General features: G+C 41.8%; 1 protein-coding gene across 1 annotated transcript in view; it reads left to right on the forward strand.

Annotated features, from left to right (window-relative positions):
- The first annotated feature begins 1,157 nt into the window (after nucleotides 1-1,157).
- Nucleotides 1,158-17,280, forward strand: part of BTBD7 (BTB domain containing 7) — a 67,604-nt gene continuing 51,481 nt past the window's right edge. The window contains exon 1 of the mRNA XM_033140698.1: nucleotides 1,158-1,328. The gene's annotated coding sequence lies outside the window, so the exon portion shown is untranslated. The remainder of the gene's footprint in view (nucleotides 1,329-17,280) is intronic.

Raw genomic sequence — 17,280 nt, forward strand, 5'->3', positions numbered from 1 at the left:
CTTCTGAGTAGACAAGCACAGAATTGCACTGTAAAATAAGGCTTATTCCTGGACAACTGTGCACAGGATTGCAGCCTTAATTTCAGTTTTGTATTTCTTAGTGCTGTTAAGCAATCCTTCTGGACTAAAGACTAAAGCAAAATGTTTTGCTTGATTGGCCTCTGGATTTAGGATCATGGCTGTCAACCTTTCCCCCCCTTTTTTGAGGGAAATTCCCTTATCATAGCATTGGGAAACAGCAGGGAGGGTTGACAGCTATGTATATAGCAGTGGGGAACAGCAGGGAGGGTTGACAGCTGTGTTTAGGATGCAACCACACAGCTGCCTAACATATGCAAAGACATGTCTTGAAAAATGGATGTAAAGAACAGCCAGACATGGAATCCATTCATACACCCTGTCACATGCCTGGTTTTTTAAAAAAGAAAACCTCAATTAGGAAGCACTTTTAAATTAAGTATCTGCTTCTATCTGACAATTTACTTCCACCAATACCTGGCATCCTTGGTCAATGCCAGGGCCTCAATACCCTGTGAGATAGGTTAGTTTTACCCTACTGATGTTGTTTTGGTTGTGTGAATGGTCATTAGTTAACCTTTATTCAGCTATTATCCTAGTAAATTCCTTTTTACATTTATTAGCCGCCAGTTTGTGGTGGTTTGTTTTGGTTTATTGTTACATTGTTATCACCACTTTGATACTTTGTTTAGTTTGACTCTTGTGCAACAAACCTGCACCCAGAATTAGCTCCTGGACTTTCTGCAGTAAGTGACAGGAAGATGCACTGGAAAGTGTGCATAGGATCGCGCTCTGGATGGCAAGTGTTCCTGCGCGCGCTTTACTGGCGAGTAAGAGGAGTCGCGCAGAGCGAGCCCTTTGCGCGCAGGAAGCCCCTCGTTCAATCCCCAGGCCAGGAAGGACTGGGAAAGAGAGAGAGAGAGACTCCGCCTCTGCCTCAAACCCCGGAGAGCCAGAGGTCTGACTCGGCGTAAAGCATCTCGCTGCGTTCCGACGTGCGCGGGAACCCACCCAGCGCCTCTTCGCGGGCAACTTCTCCTTGCCGCTTCCCTCCCTCTCTCCCTCAGCGCACCACGTGTCTAGGGCGACGCTGCGCATGCTCCGTGCTCGCTCCTCCCGCCTCGCCCCCCCTCCTGCTCCTCCTCCTCCCGAACGAGTCTGGCCGGAGTCTGTGGCTCAAAATGGCGGCCGCGGCGGCGGCCGGAGCAGACCGAGGAGGGGGTAGTAGCGACAGCCGCTGAGGCGGGCCGGCCCCTGCAGCCCAGCCGGGGATCATGGAGGCTGCGGGCTGCAGCTGAAAGACGCGCTTGGTGAGAGCAGGGAGGAGGGGAAAGGGGTCCAATGGGGCACTTGCGAGGCGTGTGTATGGCTGGCGCGGGGGGGGGGGTTGTTATGTAGCCCCCCGAATCTCCCCTCCCTTTCCCCGGGCCCTGTGGGGGATGCTCCGGTCCACCGCCGTCCTCCTCGTCCTCCCTCCCTCCGCTGCCTCTAGGCACCTCCCGGGGTCCTGCCCCTCCGCTCCTGTCCCCGGTGTTTGGGTGGCAGTGAGTTCCACCCCGGTGCTTCCCTCCCTTCAAAACCCAGGCGAGGGTCTGGGGAGACAGCGGCGACCCCACAAATGCCCGAGGCTCCAGGCCAGCGCTCGCCTCTCTTCCGACGGCCACTTTACTTCGCCAGACACACTTTGGAGCCCCGGCGGTGCGCTCCTTGACAGCTTCTTTCTTTTTACACTTGTGGCGAACGCCCGCCCTTTTTATCTTCGCCTTTTTATCCTTTCCTTTCCTTTGCCTTTCTATCCCCCGCGGTGACCCACAAGCTCATCCCTCTACTCCCTTTCACGTCCTCAGGCTTTCCTTTTCCCTGGCTCCCTTACTTTTTTTTTTTTTTAAGGGAGATGGGTCCTGAGCATTTGACATCCTAAACTAGGGTTTGGTATGCTAATTCTTCTTTCTTTCTTTCTCTCTCTCTCTCCTCCCCCTCTCCCTCCACAACTTTCCCCTTTTCGGTATCCTTTGCAATAATTCGGGATTCATAGTGTTCGAATGTGGACCTGGGTCCAAGTTTTCTCTCTCTGTGCTTTGTACTTGCACAGGCTCTTCTTCCTTACTCTTTTAAGTTGGCACCGAAGTGCCAAAGCAGAGAGCTCTTCCCAAAAGGATATGATTTGTAGTGGGCCTTCCATAATAACATCGCAGCACAGGAAGATCCTGCGCCCGCTGCATTCTTTCCTCTGTCTGAAGAAGTCTGTAGTCTTAACACAGGCACATTGGACTAAGCCCTATTGAACGTAGTGGGATTTATTTCTGAATAAACACAGATATTATTGTGCTGTAAGTCTGCAAAGAACTGGCATGGAAGATTCCGTGTGTGATTTGTAAGTTCTGGATGTGTGTATCCAAAATGAATCCCCCCCTTTCTATTCATTTGTTCTCTTTCCTGTGGATTTAAGCTCAGAAGTATTAAGCAACTCAATACTTCTCAGTTAAGGTTTGCTTTTTAGAGTTGTGAAAATGAGTGACAAATTGTAAAAAAGAAAAAAAGTAGACAGCTCAGTGTTTACTTGGAGCGAGTTTATTCTTTTAACCTCCCTGGCAGAGGTAATTGTTTCTTCTAGATGACACCTCATTATTTTTGTGTGTGTGTGTGGTACAATAATGGTCTTGCTTAACAGCTTTGTGGTAATAACAACCATTTCACATCACAGCCTGGGTATTCTCTCTCCAGGGAGGCCAACATCTAAACTGAGAAAGTTTAGATGGCAGTGCAAAGACTTGTAGGATAGTTAGTTTTTTTGAAAATTGCTGGTGGAGTTTGGAATGGAGATGGAAGTTGTTGATCTCTTACTTTGTGCAGTACAGGTATTTGTTAGGTTTTTTGTTTCTTAGCAGACTTGCCCATCACTAATTAAAAGTTGGGATAGAGATTGAATCAATACACCACACCATGGAGAGGAACTGCTGAGTTCAGTGATTAGAAATCATTTAGTATGTACCGTGTAGTAATCAATTACAGTCCAAAGTGTAGTGTAGAGAGAGAATCTTAAAGCTTTTCTGCCTGTTGTGGACTTCAGAAGCACTGCAAAACTGAAGTCCCCTACCCTGTTGATGCTTGAGAGGGTCTTCTTGCCTTATAGAGACTGACATATTTATTTATTTACCGTATTTATTTCTATTTTTTTTTACTATTCTCTCACTGGTGAGGTGCAATATATATGGAGCTCTAATGCTACAATTTCAATTGTTTCAGGATCTCTTGGATCAGCTGATTTTTCACAAAGGTCACACTGTAGTACATTTATGTCACTGGATTAATCCTATCTTTGTCTATAGAGCTTTCTTGTTCTGTGATCACATAATTTTTTTTCTTCCTTGAATCAAGGTTCTAGGGTGACTTTTCTCATTTTGCGCAAAGTTTCTCATCCGTATCTGAGGCAGACTCTCTGTAGACTCTTGAGATTCTCAAGCATGAAAGGCAATACAGAAAAGCGGGCTATTATGCTGTTAGCATTCGGAAAAGCCGGGAAGGCTTATAGATGCAGACTGCAGATATAAACACCTTTTGGAATAGAATGATGATGATACAGTTCATTTCTCTTGTACTGGATAAATTTTGCTGCAACATGATTTTTTTTCTGGGTGTGTAGTGGATAACACAATTACCAGTAGCATTTTTCATTGTCATTTATTGGAAGTAGTTAAAATATTTCATTCAGTGGAAGCAGCTGTGCTTTGTGTTGCTGTAATTCTTGCTCCCTTTGTAGTCTGCATTTATTAGTGGCCACTTTGTCTGTGCTCCCTAGATACAGATTGATTTAAGGTGTTTTTTATATTAAAGGTTTGATATATTTATTGAAGATGTGGTAGCTCTCTGCAAATGTTAATTAATTCTCTCACCTCCTGTGTAACAAAGTAATTGAGTGCATTTTACATGGTAATTTTTTTTAAGATCTAGTAACTCTTTTTCTACTAATCAAGTTCTTGTTTGTTAAACCAAAGCACATTTGTTTCCTAGGTAGGAATTTGTTGCCATGAAATTATTTCTGATAGTAGACTATACATTGAGGAAAGTCCAAAGAGCTTTTTAACAAACTCAGCATATCAACTCCATTCAGAGATAGTGCTTATGCATGGTTTGGTGATAGGAAACACTCTTGTAGCTTTTCATGCTCCTTCATCCCTGATTTCATAGAATCATAGAATTGTAGAGTTGGAAGGGACCCCAAGGGTCATCTAGTCCAACCCCTTGCACTGCAGGAATCACAGCTAAATCCATGACAGATGACTATCCAATCTCTGCTTAAAGACCTCCAAGGAAGGAGAGTCCACAACTTCCTCAGGGGAGACCGTTCCACTGTAGAACAGCTCTTACTATCAGAAAGTTTTTCCTGATGTTTAGTCAGAATTTCCTTTCTTGTAACTTGAAGCCATTGGTTTGAGCAATACCCCCCCCCCCCAGAGTAGGAGAATACAAGCTTGCTTCATCTTCCATGTGACAGCCCTTGAGATATTTTAAGATGGCTATCATATCTCCTCTCATTCTCTTGTTGTTATGAATTGCCAAACAATGGTTATAGCTTGCCTCCAAAGCACAGTTTGAAGTTACTAATTGAAATAGGTTTGCTTACAATGGTTTTAGAGGTTAACATTAACCATACTTTGCCAATTAGGATGTCAGGTTAACCTATAGAAGAAGAGACTGCTCTTGCATGCAGGTGCTGCTTGCAGGTTTCCTATAGGAATCTTGTTGACCACTGTGAGAACTGGATGCTGGACTAGCTGGACCCCTGGTTTGATCCAGCAGGCTCTCATGTTCTTACAGTTAGAGAAAACTAGTAGTAGGGACGTGGGTAGTAGGGGAGTTGGGAGAGGAGTAAATACGTGCTCACATGGAACTCTCTTTACGAGACCTGTTCTGGCATTAAAGGTAAAGGTACCCCTGACCATTAGGTCCAGTCGCAGACGACTCTGGGGTTGTGCTCATCTTGCTCTATAGGCCAATGGAACCGGCGTTTGTCCGCAGACAGCTTCCAGGTCATGTGGCCAGCATGGCTAAGCCGCTTCTGGCAAACCAGAGCAGCACACGGAAATGCCATTTACCTTGCTGGAGCGGTACCTATTTATCTACTTGCACTTGACGTGCTTTTGAACTGCTAGGTGGGCAGGAGCTGGTACCGAGCAACGGGAGCTCACCCCGTCATGGGGATTCGATCGGCAAGCCCTAGGCTCTCAGAGCCACCTGCGGCCCTAATGTTCTGGCATTACCTCTGGATAAAGCTTTAAAAAACAAACCTAGAAGAGTAGTAATAGGATTCTCTAACCTACACAAACACCATTTAGATGATTGGGTAAACTGATGGGACAACAAAGGAGTACATCCATTTGTCTTCCCAACCACTTCTTGCAAGTCTGCGTGGCACAACAGGAATGGGAAACTAGGTTAGTGTGGCAGATTGCATCAGCAAATTACCGGTATGCACTGTATATTACTAACTTTTCCTCTGCAGTTATGAGGGCTAGACATTTATTTGAAAACACTTATTTTCCCTCAGGATTATATTCCCACAGGTTATGTGAGGCCTGTAGGCTACAGGTTCCCCACCACTTCCTAGCCAAGTTCAAAACCATTGCTCTTGCAAGTGGGGTGGGGGAACACAAGCTCTGTGCCTGCTGTGAATGGCATTTCTGATAACTTGATTGAAGTGTTGATCTCACTGATTTTCACATGATGTAATTCAGAGCATTGTAAGTGATCGTTTGCTTGGCTAATGGTATGGAAGGAAGACCTTCTTTGGAGGTCTTTAAGCGGAGGCTTGACAGCCATCTGTCAGGAATGCTTTGATGGTGTTTCCTGCTTGGCAGGGGGTTGGACTGGATGGCCCTTGTGGTCTCTTCCAACTCTATGATTCTAAGTGCAAAGTTCAGATTCATTTTTGTTCGCTTCTATTATTTTAGTATTCTTTTCGGTACACAAAATGCTTAAAAAATTATTCTCCTTCTCTCAACCTCTCTGGGGTATACGTTAAGCTGAAATACAGTTTTCTACAGCATAATATGTGCTAAGGTTTGCCACATAGTGGCTGCAGTACCCTATTGAGGACACAATATTGTTTCCTTGTTGAGTTGATTGTACAGAATCACAGAATTGCAGAGTTGGAAGAGACCCTGAGGATCATCTAGTCCAGCCCCCTGCAATGCAGGACTATGCAGTCATCCCATACTGGCATCGAACCTGCAACCTTATTGGCAACACGCTCAAACCAACTGAACTATCTATGGTATATGATTGTTGTTGTTCAGTCGTTCAGTCGTGTCCGACTTTTCGTGACCCCATGGACCAGAGCACGCCAGGCACGCCTATCCTTCACTGCCTCCCGCAGTTTGGCCAAACTCATGTTAGTAGCTTCGAGAATACTGTCCAACCATCTCATCCTCTGTCGTCCCCTTCTCCTTGTGCCCTCAATCTTTCCCAACATCAGGGTCTTTTCTAAGGAGTCTTCTCTTCTCATGAGGTGGCCAAAAGACCCTGATGTTGGGAAAGATATATTCACCCTTTGTTTTTTAAGTGTACACATATAAGTCTGTGACTGTGCAAGATCTTACAAGGAGTCACCTATAAATAATTATTCTGGTTTACCTTGAGGAGCTTTATATTAAGATTTTTTAAATCTGTGTTTGCCTTCTTTTTGATGGTGGTGGATAGGTACAGCAGCTCCCCACCCCAAAAGGCTGACAAGAAGTTTCCAAAACAGATGTTCCATTGGTGGTACAACACCTTGCTTACTCCTCCTGGTTGAGTTTCATCAGCATTTTACTCCTGGACTCCTGCAGCTCTGTCCACACCAGTGGTGGGGAATACTTTGCCTATAGGCCTAATTATGCCTGACAGGCGTTGGATATTAATAATACTAATACTACTAATAATAATAGACCACTTCATTAAAACAGTATATATGATTAAAACAGAATAAAACACACATATACAAGCTCTTGGAACAAAAATCAATTCAACAAAAATATATTCCCACCTGTCAAGGTGGCCCGCAGAGGATTGACTATTTCTGATCTGACCTTCCAGCCAGATCCAGTTTCCCACCCTGATTGACACAACACAAAATACTTAGTTTTTCTTTATTACTTGTGTGTTGACACCCAGTTATACCTCTCCAGGTTTCCATTTCTTTATCTCCAGCTGTTTTATCTGTTCTTTGCTAGGTATTCCATCACTATCTCAAACAGCTCACGCAAGCTTCCTAAGCTTTCCTTTCTTCTCTGTGCATTGACATCAATCCTATTCTGACCCAAATACATGGCTTTTGCTACTGATATTCAGTCTGTTATTGAATCATGTCCCTTCTCCCTGTACAGCACAACAAATATCGACAACTTGCTTTTTGTTCCCTTTGTTGAAACTCTGGTCCTTGCTCTGGTTGTTTACCTTGACTGCTGGAAAATGTTTTCTGGTATTCCTTTATCATATTTCTCACCTCTATTCGAGATTCTGATGTCCAGGTTATTCACCATTCTCACTGTTGAGACTGTTTTGAGCTACCTTGTTTATTTAAATATTTTCTTTTCTACCTTCCTACTTGAAAATGTACTCAGGGTGTGCACTACATTGCAAACAATGTGTAATACCCCCGCTCAAATCCCTGTACAGGTCTTATTCTGAATCCAGAACAATTTCTTTTGCCTTACCTTTAAGGCTCTGCACTTACTGCCCCACCCTAGCTCTTTGTTCTTATTTCCTATCTTGTTCCCTTCAGGTTCTGCCATTGCAAATTCTTCCGTCCTTTTAATGGACTCTGTTATTTTCCCTCTTGCCTGGTCCACCTTTCCATGTCACTTTTGTCACCTCTCTTCCTTTAGTACCTGTCTTAAAATTCACCCGTTTCTCTTAAATGTTTGGCTACAGCCCTTTTCACCACCATCTAAAACTGTAGTGGTTCTGTAAGTTGCCTAGAGTGCAATCAAGGGAAAAGGCAGGAAATAATAATAATAATAATAATAATAATAATAATAATAATATGATGATGATGATGATGTTTCATATTCCTATCCTTTTGCTGTCAAAAGTTGCCTTGTCAGCTACTCAGGGTAGAGGTCAGTCCTTTTGTTTTGTAAAGTACCATGTACTATAAAAATAATGAAAAAGAATCTGCTCTTGTACTGTGATATGAGTACCGGTAATTAAATACCCATTTTTGTATTTACCCATTTTGGAAGAGTTTAATTTAGTGGCATAAGGTTGGTCCATTTGCCAGTCACCTTACCTTCTGTACTGGAGGCCCCCCCCCAATTCCTCAGGAGTGTCTCTTGGGAGGGGGTGCCACAGTAGATAGGTGAGATTGGGAAGAATCTGGTGCCAGGCGTTGCACAAGTAGAAGTATACAACCCACGATGATGGACATGTTCCATGTCTGGCTAGGTTTGTGTTCTTTTTGGTATGACAGTACAAGTGGCAGATCTTTAGATGTTTCTAAAAACAACTATTAATTTCAGTTGAATGAAATATAATCAAACTAGTTGAGCTAAAATTAATGTTTTAGGAAGGTTCAGTGACTATAAATGTCAGCTGATAATTACATACGCTTGAGAAGTGAAAGTTCGCTTTTCGCCAAGCTTGCATATTGGAACCTTGCCTCAAGTCAGGTAGAATTCAGCAAAAAAAAATCTTTTAAATATATTTTTCAGCACTTCAAATAATATTGCATGTCTGTTAATTTTACTGAAAGCTGTGGCCCAGCATTAAGAAGTTGGAATGAATAAAAGACTTGGCACTGCCAAAATCAAATGTTCAAAAGATTGGGTTGTATCCAGTGAAGTTGTCCTGTTGGTGCATGGACTTCTGCTTGTCCAAAGAAACTTGCCGTCCCTCCCCTCCCCCAGTTCTGTTATGAGGGTTCTCCCAATCCTATATAGCAGATTGGGAGAGTAACAAGAAAAGGAGATAGAGGGGATGTTCTGTTCTGCAAATTGAAGGCATTGCACTAATAGGGCAACTTCATTGGATTACAACCCAGTGAATCACATTCTCAGATAGATGAGTTGAATTTAAAATCATTACACTATTGCACTGTTTTATTTAGAATATTTATATACTATTTTCAGCAAATGATTATGAAGGCAGTTTCCTATAAAATTGGGCAACGGTTAAAATATCCCAACATGTATTTACTATAACTTTTCCAACTACTGGGATTTTTGTTTGGATTTCTGAGCTTCACAGATAAGCTTCTCTTTGTTTTGTTCCTTTTTTTACTGAGACAATAAGTTAAAGCCAGTTGAAATAGGTGATGGAAAAATCCTCTCTCCTTTCCTAAGACTCTAGGGAGCTACTGTAAGTGAGCAGACCATGCTGGGCCAGACAGATCAATAGTTTAACCTAGTATAAGGCAGCTTCCTGTGTTTCTAGGAGATATGGGCTTGTGATTACAAAAAAAGAAGTGATTCTTGATCTGCATGGGCTGTTATCTAATACATTTTTAATGTGAATTGTACTTTCTAACTCTGTGACTTGTGTCTTAATTAACTAGATAATTTAGAGTACCGGTAGTTAATTGTGGACATCTTTTAAAAACTTCAACACTTGTCAAACAATTAACTGCCAAACTTAGATTGGTGGAACGGCAGTTTTACCACTATGGGCCATAATGCAGAGAACCTGTCCTACATACATGACAGATCTTCAATGCATGAAAAATATAGTTTGCCAAAGCGCAGGAGAAATTGGTGCCTATCCAAAATAATGGTAAGGTTTGTTATGTGTTATTAGCTATCTGCCCAGAAGTAAACCCATGTAAAAGGATGCTGCTTTTTCCCATGGAGGGAACAATGTTTACAGCCAAAAGTGCTAAAAATTATCTGGAGCTCATGGCTTCAGCATCGTATTAAACACACATGATCAAAAAATAATAATTGTGAACTTGAAAACATATCAGTCCTCTTCATTTGTTCAATATGAGCTAGTCTTGTTCTGTAGGCATCAGCCTTGACGCAGGTGACATGCCGTCAGTGTCGGACTATAGGGTTCCCTAGACAACATGGATGTTTGTGGCTAGATTCCCTTCAGACAGGCACCAAGTGTATAATGGCCAAAGGGCATGGCTGGCATGCACATTGCTTAGTTTCAAGGAGCAAGACTAGTTGGGTACCTTGTCAGAAGCACCATCATGCGTTTGGTAGTCATGGAGGGTACTGAAAGCCTTCTTCTGTCTGAAGCTGAATTTTCATTTATACACTGATGTTAGTTATACATAACAAACATTTTTGAATTATGTGGAAGCAGGTCATTGCGATTCACATTTTTTTCAGTAATTTGATACTAATTTTTATGTTTGCTTGACTACACAATCTAAGGTCAGAACAGAATTAAATACCTGATACTCATTTAATGTTATTTAGCTGTAGGAACAGAACTCTATCCTGAAAAACTCTATGATTAAATTCTCAGTTGTGCATAGAAGTTAAACATTGGTATCAAATTACTGGGAACCTTTTGTTTCTCTGCCTCTTCTCTCCTACTTTGAAAAATTTCTTAAATATACATTCTTCTGAAGGCAGCTCTGTATTGGAAAATTTTTAATGTCTGGTGTTTTACAAATTTTTATATGTGCTATAAGCTGCCCAGAGTGGCTAGGGAAACCCAGCCAGATGGGAGGGTATTAAGAATAACAAGAATAATAATATATTATTCTAAAGGCATATCTGTGAATAACATAGAGAGTTGGAAGGCAACTTGAGGGTCATCTAGTCAAACTCTATGCAATGCAGGAATCTCAACTAAAGCATCCATTAGAGATGGCCACCCAACCTTTGCTTAAAAACCTCTTCTTAAAAACATGTGGCATTTGTATGCCACCAAGAGGCTTGTAAGGTAGACTGGTATGCTGTCCATGTTGCTGATGGGAAGTTGATGCTGAAATAATGCTTTGCCTAAGTGAGTTCCTGGTTGAGGGGCCGTTTGATCTGGGGACTTCCTGACTTGCATCTCACACTTTGAGCCACTATAATCTGCTATAAAATCCTAATTTGGCAAGTATTTGGTTTCTTCTCCTGTTTTCAATTTGCATTCATATTTTCTCCCACCTTCAAAGCTACATGTTCAAACAGTCGCCCCCAGTTCTTGACTGGCCTTAGCAGTGTCAAACAAAAAGTTATGGTCAGCTGCCTCTCCCCTTGTCAGCTTGGCTGTCTCAGGTGAGTACTTGAGATGGGAAAATGTGTTGTAGAGTTTTCCTAAGTGCCTAGTCAGCTCAGTCACACATTAGCAAAAATCTTCCACTTTCTCTACTTTCCTCTTCTCCAGAGCAGGCAAGGTTGACACAGACTGTACATTTGAGGTTTCCAAGTAGCCTAGTAGCTAAAGAGCTCTCAGCATTCCTCCCAACTTTTGAGCTGGGGAAGAGGCAGGGTTTGTTGCATACCTGCCAGAATGATCCCTGCCTATCTCTGCAACTCCAAGGCTGGAAGCAAAATGGCAGCAGCACACTTGCCATGGCAAGTGAATACAGTCAAACCTTGGTTGTCGAACAGGTCCGTTTTTGAACGTTTCTGCTCCCGAATGCCGAAAACCTGGATATAAATGGCATTTAAGTAGCAAATTACCTGGATATAAATGGCATTTAAGTAGCAAATTTTCGTAGTATTGGCATATGTGAAAACGTTTCCCGTCAAGAGAAGATGGCTGGAAAAAAGAGCTCAATAATAAGGAACTGCCCCCTGCCAAATTAAGCATCCCATGTAAATATTTCTGTTGTCAACAAGCTGATTATATAGCATTTATCGCAAGCATATTGTAGGTGCAGCCAAGATGTTCCATAAAGCTTCTTACACAGTATGTAGAACATGAGCACCAGTTCCTGTCTTGTTATGAAAACCTACTGATGCATTTCCAATAACACATTACATTGCTCATTTTTAATCATTTGCAGTTAGCTGTCCTGCAGCCATCTCGGGCATGGAGCATTGTTAGTTCCTTTTCTCTGCTTATGGCTTAAATACTTTGGTATGTAGATTTTACTTGATTGGTTGTGTCCAGTTGTGATGGCTGCTGAAAAGCAGCCACATGTGTGCTCAAAGACAGATTTTCCAGCTGAGTATTTGTGATGGTAGAATTGGAAGAGTGAAGGCAACAGGATGGGAAATAAGAAAAGCTTCGATCATTTGACTACTAAAACTCACAGAGTGTTTTTTTAATTGAAAAATTCCTCCCACTTTCAAGTATGAATAGTCTTAAACATCATGTATGTTAGAGAAGAGGAATCTGATTCTGACATTTGTGAGACGTGTCTAGTGCCATAGGTTGCTTTTCTACAAAATAGGCACAGCTATGCCTGCTGACATGAGCTTACTATCATCAGTAGGCCAGTTTACCCTGAATAATATGGCTGCAATATCGCTGAGTTGGCTTTGGTCTCTTTGCTAGTCATATGGCATGGTCACTTCCACCTCCTGCTTTCCCACTCCCTACTGCAGTTGCTACTGACAGCTGCCGAAACATCCCATCCTAAGAGTACTGATAGGCTTTTTCTGACCTCTGCCTTAAAATCTTCGAGAAGAGTTTAGTCACCATTATGGCAATCTACATCTTGTACTGAAATGTCTTTTCCTTAATGAATCATGACTGAATATTTAGCAATATGCATACCTGGGAGTAAACACCATTAGATTCAGTGGGATTTGCTTCTGAGTAGACATGTGTAGGATTGTGCTGCAAATGCTTTAGAATCTGACCCTTCTTTGCAAGATTTTTTGTGAGTGTCACAGGACTTTGTCACTACAGTCCTCGGAGCTGACAGAACTATAATTTTCAGAACTGGCGGAACTCCTCCAGCCATTCTGTTTTTGACTTTCAAAAAACATCAGTACTTATAAGTGTTGGCTTTAAACCTAACATATTAAAGGTCTGGAGTTGGTTTCCTTGCTTTAAAACCCTTTAAAGAGAATGCAGACAGACAGAATGAGATGTGTTTGTCAAAACAGTCTAGTCTCTCAGCTATGTGCTTCTAAAACAATTCTGACAGATTGTTGTAGAACTGTACGGTGTTTGATCGTAATTTGCCATGTTTAGTTAATGGGCTGGGAGTCCTTAATGTGTCTAGGGATCTTATCTGTTGAGTTTGTTCCTTCAAAGTGCCCTTTATTTGTCTATAATGTTGCATATTTGTACTGAGAATTATTTTTCAAAGTGACAGGGTCTGAGCTAGTACGCTGAGCTTATACCAAGACAAAACAAAATGAGACACTTGGTATGCTAACAGAAAATGTCCTATTTGTTAAGTTTTCCCTCACTATTCCATTAAGAAAATAGCTTCTAGATTGCTCTTTGAACTTGGATAAATGCAAGATTAAGACAAGATTACTGAGCACCTTCTTACTGTTTCCTTGTCAGTTATAAGCACCAACAATGTACATGATAGTTTAAGTAACATGAGCAAAAAACAGGTCCTGCCTCAGGGGCTTACCGGTAATCCAGTTTTTGTGAGTATGGGAAACAGCAGGGGAAGGGAAAATCAAGGCAAATATAGGAAAGCAATTATGTGTAACCCTCTCAATTTGAGGTACAAAACTATACCCGGTTAGACCCCTTTGCTCATAAGAGTGAACCAGTGTCTGAAGCAATAATGAGTTGCATGAGGACCAACAAACTGAAGCTGGATCTTGGCAAAATGGAGGCATTGTAGACTGGTGGTTCCCATGTCTGAGAATTAGGTACAAGATCTGTTCTCATTTGGGTTGAATTCCCTCTGAAATATCAGGTCCATGGTCTCATGGTGCTCCTGGATTCCACCTTGTCACTTGAGACCCAGATGTCTTCAGTGGGGTGGAGAGTTTCTTTGCATTTGTGACTGGTTCACCTGCTACAGCTATTCCTAGACCAGGATAGCCTGGCCATTGTGATCCATGTTTTAGTAACTTTTCGTTTGGATTATTACAATTTGCTGTACTTGGGGCTGCCCTTGAAGACTGTTTGGAAGTTGCCCCTACTGCAAAATGCAGCTGTGAGAGACCATAAAACATTGCCCCTTAAATGTTTTTACTGGCTACCAATTGAAGGTTTTAGTTTTGACTTACAGAGCTCTAAACAGGCTGTGCCCCACTTACCTAAGAGAACACCTCTCTCCATACCAGCAACCTGTTACCTTGGACCTGCTGAGGAGACCTTGCTGGTAGTGCCATCCTTGTGGGAAGCTCAAAGAGCTATAGGTCATCATTAGGCCTTGTCAGCTAGAGCATGCAATCTATGGAACACATTTTCATTGGAGATTTAGTTGACATCCATCTTGCTTGGTTTTAGACAGCTGAAAATCTGCCCCCCTCTGTCAGCCTTTTAATATCTGCCTGGAATACACAAATTTGATAACTTACCAGTTTTGGTGGCTATGGATGAAGGACAAGATATAAGAATAAAATGAAACAGAATAAACTAAAATAGAATTAAATGTCCAGCCAGAGGTTCACTAGCTTTTTCTGCCTATCTGTTTAACCTATAGGTTAAATAGCCTTTGGCCTGGCAACTTTCTGTTGCTTAAATCAATAAATTGTTCCAAATCAGTGATATATTTTTATACGTTCAGTTTCAGCTTAGTTTAATAGCACATCTCAGTAAGGCAAGCGAGGAGAAGAAAAGAGAAAACAAAGCGGTGTTCTGAATTTCTCATCTCTAGCACCAGTGCAGCTAGTATTAACATACCTATGAGGAAGTACCTTTAAAGTCAAGAAGATGAGCTTTCAAACCAACACAGTCCCCGAGGAACCCATTTGAGTATCTTGGGAACTGGATGTTGCTGTTATGTGTCACATTGTGCAGCCCACGCTCCATATATAATATGTTTGTAAAAGATGTGTTTTTAAAGGTGAAATACCGATCTCCAGATCTCGTGAACCTGTCATTTAATGGGCCTTTTTGAAATCTCTGTAGCTGTAAAGGACTAATGTGATGGCATCCAGAAAATGACTAGCAAATGGAGTCAAATAAACCATGGAGTCCCAAAGGATCCATATTGGGACCTGAATTATTTTAGTTATTCATAAATGAACTGGAATCAGGGGTGAGCAGTGAGGCAGCCAAGTTTGCAGATGTCACCAAATTATTCAGGATTGTTATTAATAATAATAATAATAATTTTATTTATATACCACTTTATATTTTTAAAAGGGGGGATTCTCACAGCAGTTTACAACCTACATTACAATATCAAATAAAACAATCCAGAATCAAACATTACGGAAGAAAGTCACATATAAAGTACAGGAAATGATGGGGATGCTTTCCTGACCCCCCACGTATGTTGGTGGAGCACATGTAAGCCCGCCCCACCCCATTACCTTCCCATTTCCACCACTTCCAGGTTGCAGCAATGTGCGCATGCACAGTCGCACATGCTTTGAACGTTCATGAAATGGTTGTTGCCTGTATACATTTGCTACAATATTTTAGGAAACTAAACTTTTCACTTAAGGTTTCAAAATAAAACATTACAAAGGAGGCCAAGTGCAGAATGCACATTTAAAACAGCGTAATTAGCAAGAGAATAAAATATTACCTTAAGCAAGTAGTTTCTTAATAAACACAATGTGTTGCTGTTGCTGCCAGTCCTGCCAATGGTGGTTTCATGGTGGGCAGGGCTGTGGTCGCTCAGGTCCAATGACCTCAGTCTTCACTAAGAGACAGCCAGGATGGTGTAACACAAAACAGACTGTGAAGAGCTCTAAAAGGATCTCTACACAGTGGATGAATGGGCAACAGAATAACAAATGAGATTAAATGCAAGTGTGAAGTGATATACATTAGGCCAAGAAATCTTAACTTCACATGTCCTGAGGGGGCTTAAACTGATTGTGAGAAAAGGCTAAAAGAGGCTGTGGTTTTTGTAGTGAGACTGTGATTCGCACTCCTTTAACCTCTGTGGAGGAAAGAAGTTGTTTCTCCAGCTTGTGACGACAGATCTTGGGGTCAACCAGTAAAATCAGTTTAGGGTAGGTGAAAGAACACATAATTAATGTACAGAATGCACTTGCAGAGCATGTGGTAGCTTTGAAAAAAAGGATTAGAAAAAGAACAGTGTAAGTTAGGCTTAATGGTAGCTGTTAGCCATGCTAGCTAAATAGAACTACCATGTTCAGAATTGTAGAGTTGGAAGGGACCCTGAGCATCATCTAGTCCAACCCCCCTGCAATGCAGGAAAATGCAGCTGTCCCATATAGGGATTGAACCTGCAACCTTGGTATTATCAGCACCACACTCTAACGAAATGAGCTCTCCAGGCTCAAGTTTGTTTTCGTGATAAAGTGTTGCTGGGAGCCACAGGAGAGAGTGATCACCTTTATCCTTACACTTGTGAACTCCCAGAACCTTTGGAAAATGAATGTTGGATGAGATTGATCTTCGTCTTTCTTCCAGCAATGCCAGCCTATAAACCTCATAGAATATATTTGCCTGGTTCCAACTTGCAAGACAGCACAATTTCTAATCTGCCACACCTTTTAAAATGCCACCTCATGTCTAGTCTTGTGAGTTGTATCCAGCGTTAGTCAAACTCAGAGGAGAGCCATTGAAATTAATGTACTTAAGTTAACCATGCCCATTAATTTTAATGGGCCCATTCTGAATTTGACCAGTGTTGAATGCACCCCTAAGAATATTTGTCTCACAACATTTGCAGAATCACAATTACTGTACTGTGTTGTGTTGTGACTCACATTTTTAGAAATCCTGAACCTTGACTGTTTATAGTCTTTTTTTGAAGTACGACTTGTAAATCAATTTCCACCTTGCTGTTTCTAAAGGGGTCTCCTTGTCAGCTTGAGAAATACTGCTTTGCGATGATAGAATGCATGAAGTGGTCAGTTTCTAGGTATTTATTCTAAAGAGTTTAGCAGCTCCCAAGCCTACATTCATTGGCTATGCAAGCAACACAGTTGAGATGACTTTGTATTTGAGCTGTACAAGTATACAGCTGTACTTCTTACTTGGACTAGGAATTATTTTCATTTCACAGGATGGAAGAAAACTAGAGTAGGAAAGTGACTTGAACACCCTGAGAAAATAAGCAGAACTGGGAAGCTTAGCTGGTGATCAAGTGTCTACACCAGGGGTCAGCAACCTTTTTCAGCCGTGGGCCGGTCTACCGTCCCTCAGACCATGTGGTGGGCCAGACTATTTTTTTTTTGGGGGGGGGGGAATGAACGAATTCCTATGCCCCACAAATAACCCAGAGATGCATTTTAAATAAAAGGACACATTCTACTCATGTAAAAATAC

Source organism: Lacerta agilis, chromosome 1 (genome assembly GCF_009819535.1).
Source record: "Lacerta agilis isolate rLacAgi1 chromosome 1, rLacAgi1.pri, whole genome shotgun sequence".
Lineage (NCBI taxonomy): Eukaryota > Metazoa > Chordata > Lepidosauria > Squamata > Lacertidae > Lacerta > Lacerta agilis.